Raw genomic sequence first — 10736 nt, forward strand, 5'->3', positions numbered from 1 at the left:
CGAGAGGGGAGGCTCCAGGATGGGAGTGAGGGTCTGGCCTGGAACGCTGCCTTTGAGGGTTCCCTCAACCCTTGACCCACAGCCAACCGTTTGGCATCCGCGGTCAGGGAGCAGCTCTGGGCTGGGGGAGGCCAGCCTCCAACACCCCGGGCCAGAGGCATCACCGGCACAAAGAACACCTTATGCAGCCCTGCAGCCTGAACAACCTAGCTCTGTGGAAGGGCACAGTCTGGGTCCTGGGCTTCGGTGACCTTTATTTTACAAACCCCAAATGAGACCAGTATTCCAACAGGCACAAGTGTACCTATGGGGAAGGGCAGTGGACTTTAATTTTAGGCCGGCCCTGGAACATCTGGCCAGCCTGGGCCATGACATGACTGTGTGCATGAAGATGAGGGGCGGAGAGCACCCCACTGCAAGGAAAGGGCCCAGCTGGGGAGAGGAGGGGGCTCATACCACTCCTAGTCTGGACTGGACACAGCCCATCCTGTCCCAGCCCATCCCCACTCCTGCTGCTTCTCCCTAGACTGGAATCCAGAAAAGGAGGAGGTGATGTGCTGCCTCTGGCTCCACGGCCTTCTGTTCAGGCCCCATCTGATGTCCCTGTCCTGCCCTTTTTGAGCACCTGGAAGCAGACCCCCAGGGGGGATGTCAGGTCCTCTCCGCTCTCTTCCTACCTCTGTCTGCTCTCCCTTGATCAGAAGAGACTCCTGCCTCTTCTCCTCGGAAGCAAGGTGAGAGCCACCTACCCCTGGTTCTCACTCATCCCTGAATAAATACAAAACTCTTGTTGACCTTTTCCAGCTGACTGTGGACCCCACGCACAGTGGCATCTTCAAGGAAAACTCGCAGGTTTAATCCTAGGTTCAAGGGGCCATGTGGAGGATGGAAAGAGGTCAGGTTTCAGAGTCAGGTACTTGATAAATGGATCAAAGAGGGTAATTTACGTAAACTCTTGTGACTGAATTTCTTCAACTCATAAAAATGGGGATAATAATCCCTACAGCACAGGCTATAGATCTGACCATACAGGGACCACACCTGGCACATTTTCTGGCACAGAGTAGATACCCAATACATTTTAATTTTCCCTCCCTAGATCTTGTCTCTTGTCCCCACCTCACCTCTGGCCCATATGTCACCATAGCTTCCCAGAGATCCCCTCTTTCCCACTGTCAGCAGCCTAGCTCCTGGATGGGGCTTTCCTCACCCTTCCTGCTAACCCATCCCTCTTTCTGCTTCTCCTCCTGGATATAGTCAATTTAATTAAATAGCCTGGATCCAGCCCTGAATTCGCCAGTGATGAGTTGTGCACGATTAAGCAGGTAGCTGAGTCCTTGACCTCTCTGGGCTTCTTCATCTAAATTCATTCACTGGGCCAAATCCATTCACTCATTCAACAAATTCAGTACATCTTTATTGTTTACTCTAAGCCAGGTCCTTGGAGTATAGCATTGACTAAATTAACTCCTGGCACTCATGGACCAGGAGAAGAAAGAAGAAGAAAACAGTTGTGATTTCAGGGGATGGTAAGTATTCTAGAGGAAAGAAAGTAAGTTGTGCTGATGAAGGGCCAGATGGGGCCTCTCTGGTGAAGAGGAAAGTTCAGCTAGAGGGAGAGCAGAAATGGGCACTGAGATGATAATGTACAAAGCTCTTAACAATTTTTGATCCAAGCCTCCCCCAGCATGAATCTTTTTAGTGATTCCAACATAGGTTAAGACTTGCTCAATTGTGTTAAGAGGCTTTCCTTGCCCTGGCCAAATCTACCTTCCCAACCTTGCATGGAAGGCTCCCAGCTCAAGCTAAGGAGAATTTGATCTGTCTGGGCATGTCTGGCAACAGGAAAGCATACCCTGCCAGGAGCCTGTTTGAAAAGGAATGAGAAGCCTCCAGAAAAAGATAGAGATTAAAGGAGGGGCCTCCCCAGGAGCCTGACAGATAGGCTTTTTCCAGTTGCTGGAGGTGGGGGTGGGGTGCCCTGGGATCCAGGCAGCCTGCCTGGGACCTTGGTGTGGGAGTAACCCAGAGCAGAGACAGGCTTCTCCCTGACTTTGCCAGAATCCTGAGCAGCTTGCCCTCTCCCAGTGGAACAGAAGTGGCTTCCCAGAAGCACAAAGAATGGTCAGGACGTAAGGTTGCTCCAAATAACCAAGCAGAGGCAAGAGCCAAAGAAACGGGATTTACTCAAGGGGAGAGTGATGGCTCCCCATATTGGTCATGAAACACATGGTCCCCTCAAAAGGAATGGCTGAAGGAAGTTTACAGAATGGATCTTTATGGGGATATGGGCAGGGTGAGGGAAAACCAGTAAAAGGTTCTAGGGCTAGTGTGGGGGAAGCTGTTACCACCATAGGCCTGAAAGGGAAAGGGGAAGAAGTGGTTACTGGCACCAACTAATGGACCAGAGCCGGAGTTGTAGAGGGCCACAAGACAGAGCTGTGGCCTTAGGTAAAGACCAACAGCCACTGACAAGCTGTGACCCAACATGGAGGGAGCAGACTTCCAACTTGCTGCCAGTGACGCATTGGCCAAACTCGGACGGAAGCCAAAGGGCAAAGAAGTAGGGTGGCGGCAAGGCCATTGAGGTCAACCTGCTGGACACTGGGCAGGGCGTTGGAGAGCAAAGAGGAGAAATAGAAGGGACACAGAATGGCCAGCATACCCCTTTGTCTGTAACACCCGTAAGATGATGAGGCCCAAGGAAACTGGGCATGTGCTAATTTCTCGTGCTCTTCCCCTCACACACCCTCTCAGCAATAGGGATGAATGTCCCCACGCTCCCCCTCAGAACAGGGGCTCAGGCTCACACTCAGACTCGCCTTCAAATCCCAGCTCTGTCTCTCTATGAGCATTGCAAGCTGCCACAAACCAGGGGGGTGGCTTAAAACAATGAAAATGTATTCTCTCGCAGTTCAGGAAGCTAAAAGTCTGAAATCAAAACACAACACGTAAAACCACCATTAGCAACTGAGTGCATGAATAGACAAACTGAGTGGAACAGACCAACAATCTAGAAAAGAAGAGGAACTGCACACTGAAATTTAGTGTGTGACAAGGATAGCCTTTCGGTCGGTGAAGATAAGATGAATTTTCCATAAAGATCTTGGGACAATGGGGTAGCCTTCTGAGGTAAAATAAAATATCCACACCTCACCTCGTCCACCAAAACAAGTTCCTGAAAAATCACCTATTTAAATATTGAAAAAGAAATCATAACAATACTATAACCATGGGAGAATTTTTTTATTATTATATTTGGGAGAAGCATGCTTTTCTAAGAATGACGCCAGATCAGAAGTCATCAAAAACATGCTTAATACATTCGGTTATGTAGGGGCGCCTGGCTGGCTCAGTCCACAGGGCAAGTGACTCTTAAACTCTAGTTTGTGAGTTTGAGTCCCAAGCTGGATGTAGAGATTACCTGAAAATAAAATCTTAGGGAAAAAAAAAAAAAAGAAAGAAAGAAAGAAAGAAAATACAGGGGCTCTTGGGTGGCTGAGTCGGTTAAGCGTCCGCCTTCTGCTCAAGTCATGATCTCAGGGTGCTGGGACTGAGCCCTGCATAGGGCTCCCTGCTCAGCCGGGAATCTGCTTCTCCCTCTCCCTCTTCTGCTACCCCTGCTTGTACTTTCTCTGTCAAAGAAATAATCTTTTAAAAAAATACATTCAGTTACATAAATGCATTTTCCCCCCACAGGAAAATAAACCCCACAAGCAGAGTCAATAGACAAATGAAAGCCAAGAAAACTGATTTGCCAATTATATCCAGACCAAGAGCTGATTTCCTTGATATTTCAACAGCTCCTACAAATCAATAAGAAACAGACTAACTCAATAGAAAAATGGACAAAGGATATAAACAGTTCACAAAGGAGGAGATATAAATGGTTCTTAAACATATGAAAAGATGCTCCCTTTCATTCTTGATAAGAGAAATCCAGATCAAAACTATGGCAAGACTTTTCACCTACAGAGTGGCAAAAATCCGCAATGTTTGCTAGCAAAGCGTTGGCCACGCTCAGACCCTGCTGGCAGGTCCTCACACCCTCCAAGGACAGCAGTTAGCAGAGCCCAGTGATCACACTCTAAGAATGTATTTTACAAATATATTCTCACACACGCTTAAAAAAAATAGAAGCAAGGATATTCTTTGCAGCATTGTTTGCCGTGGCAAAATGTGGATGTCCATTCATGCAATGGGATACTATCATTCAAAAAAAGTCGGGGGTAGGGCCCCCTGGGTGGCCCAGTTGGTTGGGCGGCTGCCTTCCGCTCTGGTCGCGGTCCTGGGGTCCTAAGATCAAGCCCTACATCGGGCTCCCTGATAAGAGGGTAACCTGCTTCTCCCTCTCCTTCTGCCTGTTGCTCTGCCTACTTGTGCTCTCTTTCTCTGTGTAAAATAAGTAAATAAAATCTTTAAAAAAATTTTTTTTTAAGTTGGCACCTGGGGCGCCTGGGTGGCTCAGCAGGTTAAGCCTCTGCCTTTGGCTCAGGTCATGATCTCAGGGTCCTGGGATCGAGCCCCGCATCAGGCTCTCTGCTCAGTAGGGAGCCTGCTTACCCCCCCCCCCGCCCCCGCTGCCTGCCTCTCTGCCTACTTGTAGTCTCTGTCAAATAAATACATAAAATCTTAAAAAAAAAAAAAAAAAAGCAGGCACCTAATATGTCCTAGTATGGAACTAGGTCCAAGACCTATACAAGTGAATTTTATAAAGCCCAGTGCAAGAGAAGGAGGGCTGGGGAGAAACCACCCAATTGCTGATTGCCCCAGCACACCCACCAGTACTGTGTGCTAAGGAAGCTGAGGCTGAAGGCACCCCCCCCCAGCACAGGCCCCCGTCCTGTGCTCACACAGTCTTATATTTTTGTGAAATGTGCAAAAGATATTTTAACCCCATTGTATAAGACTACTGTGTCTTTCCCTTCAGACTTCCCTCTGCCACACTTACCCAAGGGCAGTTTTGGGATCTGGCAAAAGGGCAGGTGAGATGAGATACATTAATTGTAAGTTTAGTGAGATAGATTTATGGGACTTGTGGTAACTTCCACACAGAGTTAGGTTATTGCTCGCCAGCCCTGTGCTGAAATGGCTTTGAGAAATATGCCTTTTGGGACGCCTGGGTGGCTCAGTTGGTTGGACAACTGCCTTCGGCTCAGGTCATGATCCCGGAGTCCCACATCAGGCTCCCAGCTCCATGGGGAGTCTGCTTCACTCTCTGACCTTCTCCTCGCTCATGCTCTCTCTCACTGTCTCTCTCTCAAACAAATAAATAAAATCTTTAAAAAAAAAAAAAAGAGATATGCCTTTTGCCTGACCTCGGATGGCCACACAAAGATTGAAGTCACGCAACTCACATCAGGCAGTTTTGTTGCTTTTTTTTAACATTTTACCCAAATATTTGAGAAAGAGAGAGAACATGAGCAGGGTGGAGAGGCAGAGGGAGAGGGAAAAGCAGACTCCTGGTTGAACAGGGAACCCAATGTATTGCTTGATCCCAAGACCCCAAGATCATGACCTGAGTCAAAGGCAGACACTCAACTGACTGAGCCACCCAGGAGCCCAGTTAAATAATTTTTTACTACCATGCTATTTTTCCGGATCTGGAGGTGTTTGTGGTATTTATCAGCTTTTTAAAATGTGTGATTTAGGGGCACGAGGTGTCTCAGTGGGTTAAAGCCTCTGCCTTTGGCTCGGGTCATGATCTCAGGGTCCTGGGATCGAACCCCACATCGGGCTCTCTGTTCGGCGGGGAGGCTACTCCCCCATCCCCCACCTGCCTCTATGCCTATTTGTGATCTCTCTCTCTGTCAAATAAATAAATAAAAATCTTAAAAATAAAATAAAATGTGTGATTAATAAAATAAAATGTGTGATTTAGGGGTGCCTGGGTAACTCAGTTGGTTAAGCAACTGCCTTCAGCTCAGGTCAGGATCCTAGAGTCATGGTATCAACTCATGGGGCTCCATGCTCAGCGGGGAATCTGCTTCTCCCTCTGACCCTCTCCCGTCTCATGTGCTCTCCCTCACTCTTTCTCTCCCTCTCAAGCAAATATTTAAAATCTTTAAAAAATAAAATCAAATTTGTGATTTAGTTTGAGTTTTCTAAGTTTTGTACCAAAAAATTAAAAATAAATGCAAAATATCTTGCTAACTTCTGTCTTTAATTAAAAAAAAAAAGCCATTGTCAAGAATACCCCTCCTGTTGGCCTGGACCTCATGAGTCCCAGTAGCCTATATGTCTCTCCTGTTTGTCTCCCCAAAAGGGAAGCTTGTTGGTGGAAGACCTGCTGGGTGAGTTGAGCCTCGGATAAGCAATAGGGAGTGGTGGGGACTGCAAATATTGGAGATGGACTGTGCAGTGTAAAATGGACAAGTCGTCGCTCAGTTCCAGCAGCTTGTTGCCAAATCTCCTCATTCTTCTAGAAAAAATAGTAAATCCAATCTCATTTTGTTTTTACATCACCAACTGTGGTAGACTGCCAACCATGGCCACAAATTCCTCCCATCCCTATATGCGCACCCTTGGCAATGGGACCTTGCTGTTCTGCCCAACAGCAGTAGAGTCTGCTTCTCTGCTCCCCACTAATTCTGGACTGGCCTGTGTCTGTTGTTGACTGAAAGGATGCAGTGGGAGTGACACAGGCAACAATGAGCCAAAACCTCAAGAGGCCTTGTGACTTTGTCTTTTGTCCTTTTATTTATTTATTTATTTTAAAGATTTTATTTATTTATTTGACAGACAGAGATCACAAGTAGGCAGAGAGGCAGGCAGAGAGAGAGGAGGAAGCAGGCTCCCTGCAGAGCAGAGATCCCGATGCGGGGCTCGATCCCAGGACCCTGGGATCATGACCTGAGCTGAAGGCAGAGGCTTTAACCCACTGAGCCACCCAGGCACCCCTCTTTTGCCCTTTTAAATTGCTGAGTGGCCCAGGATCACCTAAAGGAGGATGAGACACCACAGGGAGAGAGGCCATAGGGCCAGAGAGAAGCAAATAAATCCCAGCCATTCTAGCTGTCCCATCTGGGGAAACGTGGGGGTGAGGCCATCTAGGACCCACTAGCTAAACTGTCCTCTGAATGCAGCCACCTGTGTGTGCCCAAGTGAGACCAGCAGAAGAACCACCAGAGTAAACAACAGAATGGTGAGGGAAAGTAAATCATTATAGTTATAAGCTACTAAATTGGGCTGGTTTGTTACAGAGCAAAAGAAAAGAGGCAGAAATTATTAAAACACCACATTAACCAAATTCCAAGTCACCATTAGCAATCTCTTCAATGTGAATCCCTGGAGGACTGGAACCAAATCTTACTGATTATAGCATCCCTAGTGCATACCGTTGCCTGATACTTCCTACTTAATAAATCCTTTGTGAAGAGGGTGCCTGGGTGGCTCAGTCGTTAAGTGTCCACCTTCAGCTCAGGTCATGATCCCACGGTACTGGAATCAAGCCCCACATTGGGTTCCCTGCTCATCGAGGAGTTGGCTTCTCTCTCTCTCTGCCACTCCCCCTGCTTGTGCTCTCTCTCTCTCTCTCTCAAATAAATAAATAGAAAGAAATGATGGATTAGTAGTGTAAACTGAACACTAGAATGGAATTCTGATGGTTAATGAACAGTTAAGTCAACAAGAATTTTGGTGACAATGTGTTACATCTTGGGAGAGCTAGAGAAGATCACTCTGACCAACTACAACCTCGAAGAAACCACGGGGAGTCTTGATGGAGGCAGGAAACAGAGTGGAGCCAGGCCACCTGAACCTGGGAAGCTCCAAAACCAGGCACAGTGACAGTCGGTGGCCAATGGGGTGGTAAACTAGGAAGCGTTGGGATTTTCAGGATGGAGAAAATAATCCAAAAACAATCCAAAATGGAACTGAAATGTAATCTTCTCTACCTTGGAGAAAGCTTTAATGCTCTGCAGCATCATTCCTGTTAGGGGTCATAAAGCATTCCAACATTTGGTTGAATTTAAGGACTATGGCTTTATCTGCACAGCCAGGGTGTGGCAGCTGGCCAGGTACCAAGGCAGGCCAAGGTATTGGCCCACTTTCTTTCTTTTTTTTTTTTTTTTTTAAAGATTCTATTCACTTACTTGATAGAGAAAGAGATCACAAGTAAGCAAAGAGGCAGGAAGAGAGAGGGGGAAGCAGGCTCCTTGCCGAGCAGAGAGCCCAATGAGGGGCTCTATCCCAGGACCCCAATCCCAGGACCCCAAGACCACAACCTGACCGAAGGTAGAGGCCCAACCCACCAAGCCACACAGGTGCCCCGACCCACTTTCTTCTTCTGCCCTTTGCCACCAGGGGGACAAAAATGAAAAAGACCTCTCTCTGAGGCTGAGCAACGTCCTTAAAGGACTTAAAAGAATGGAGGGAAAAGAGCTTGGGGGGGGGGGCTCAAAACAGGATCTTCCCCTCATCTCTACATACACCCAGCCTGTGTACCCCTTCCCCACCCCACACCCTCAGAGGAGATGAGGACATCCTATTGTTTATTTATTTAGGGACCCTGAAGGTTTCTGCAGGTTCCTCTGTCTACTGCCATTTGCGACATAAACTCCTGGAGTGTTAGAGTTGGAAGAGATTTCAGACACTGTTTGAACCAGCCCAACTTCTGTATTTTTTTCCTTAAGAAGTGAATGATAGCCAGACAAGTACATGAATCCTAAAAACTTTGATTAAAAGTTTAAAGTTCAGGGGCGACTGGGTGGCTCAGTCAGTTAGGCGTCTACCACCAGCTCAGGTCCTCAGGTCAAAACTCAGGGTTCTGGGATCCAGCCCTATGTTGGTCTCCCTACTCAGTGGAGTCTGCTTCTCCCTTTCCCTCCGCTGCTCCCCTGCTTGTGCGCTTTGCCACACTCTGTCAAATTAATAAAATCTTAAAAAAAAGTCTGAAGTTCAATCTCTAGGCTGTCTGGATACCTCATTCAAAGGGAACCCTTGATATTTGTGGGGTTTTTCTTAAGATTTTATTTGAGAGAGGGGGAGAGAGAGAGTACGAGGCTGGGCAGGGGGTCGGCAGAGAGGGACAAGCAAACTCCCCCTTGAATGGGGAGCCCAACGCAGGGCTAGATCCCAGGACCCTGACAGCCACCCAGGCACCCCTTTGGATGTTTACTTTGAATCTAATTTCACCCATGTATAAGGAATCAGTTACAGGATGGTGGGAAAGATCAGTGGACCTACAGTTGGGAGCTAGCCTTCCAATCCCAGCACTGTCTCTGGGGAGCTGTGACTCTGGACATTTCTTAAGTCTTCTGTGCCTCCGTTTCCTCATCCACAAAACAGGGATAATTATAGGAACCGTGCCAGGATTGTTGGGAGAGGATTAAATGGGATGAGCTATGTAAAGGGCTTGAAGAGGTCCTGGGAGCAGAGTGAGCACCCTGTTACCTATTTTTGTCGTGGCTATCCTCAGTGAGTGTCTCCGAGCATTAATTTGGGATTACAGCAAATCTGGAGTTAAAACACAGAAAGCACTCCCTAATATGCACACAAAATGGCAGCTTTTATTATTCACTGTAGAAGGAGGCACAAAGAATTATAAATGTAAACACTGGCTCTGCTCTTTAGGACCTCACGGACTGGCAGGGGAAACAGGGGAACCCTAGAAGTACAGTTAATGGGGCAAATTTATGATTGCCAAGCGCCAAACGACCTGTGATTCTGAGAAGTGGGAGCCGGTCTGTGAAGGGCGGTCGGAGAAAACGCGCCAGAGAATGCGATGTGAAGTTCACGTGGGCACAGGGGCGTTGTTTTTCTGACCTTTCTCCTCCTCTCGCCAGCCCACCCTTCCTTCCCCTTGGTTACTGCTGCCCCCTGGTGTCAGTCACCTTCCCAGCACTCCTGGGTGATAATCCGGACAGTGTTCACCCCGGGGCAGTCTGGAAGGGGAGGTGGCCACTTACCCACCGCACATCTGGGCAGGACTTGAAGCTGAGCTGGGTCCCCCGCCCTGGGAAGAAAGGAGGTCTCTCTGCTTCAGTTCTCCAGCCTGGACAAGGACACAAACAGCAACTGCCTAGGTGAAGGGAAGGGGGATGGAGGCAGGGTCCAAGTGTTTCACATACCGGGGCTGCATCTTCCAAGGTTACAGAATCACAAAGCTTTGGACGGCGCGGCCCCTCCCTCTACAAGAACTTCAGCTTCCCTCCCTTCCAGCATCAGTATATAAATCTGCGTGTGATTTTCCTCGAAATGAGAAAATTGAAATCCTCTTTCAGGATTTGTGGGTAGATCTTTTGTAGGACGTTGCCCAATTTAGGTTAGACTGAGGTTATGGGATTTGGGAAAGAATTTCACAGAGGTGATGTGTGCTTCTCAATGCATCACATCAGGGGCATCTGAGATCAACCTGAATTATTGCTGATGATGTTAACCTTGATTGCTCGGTTAAGGTGGTGTTTGCTTGGTTTCTGTGCTGTAAAGTTGCTCTTTTTTCCTTTCCATACTCTATGTGTTAGAACAAGTTGCTAAGTCCATACCATGTTCAAACGAAGAGGAATTAAGTAAGCCCTGCCTCTTAAAGCAAGGCATATTAAAGAATCTGGGATTGTATTTTTTTTTAAAGATTTTTATTTATTGACAGACAAAGATCACAAGTAGGCAGAGAGGCAGGCAGAGAGAGAGAGGGAAGCAGGCTCCCCGCTGAACAGAATGCCCAATGAGAACCCTGGGATCATGACCCTAGCAGAAGGCAGAGGCCCAACCCACTGAGCCACCCAGGCGCCCCTCTG

The sequence above is a fragment of the Mustela nivalis genome (genome assembly GCF_964662115.1).
Source record: "Mustela nivalis genome assembly, chromosome: 6".
In the NCBI taxonomy this organism is placed as follows: domain Eukaryota; kingdom Metazoa; phylum Chordata; class Mammalia; order Carnivora; family Mustelidae; genus Mustela; species Mustela nivalis.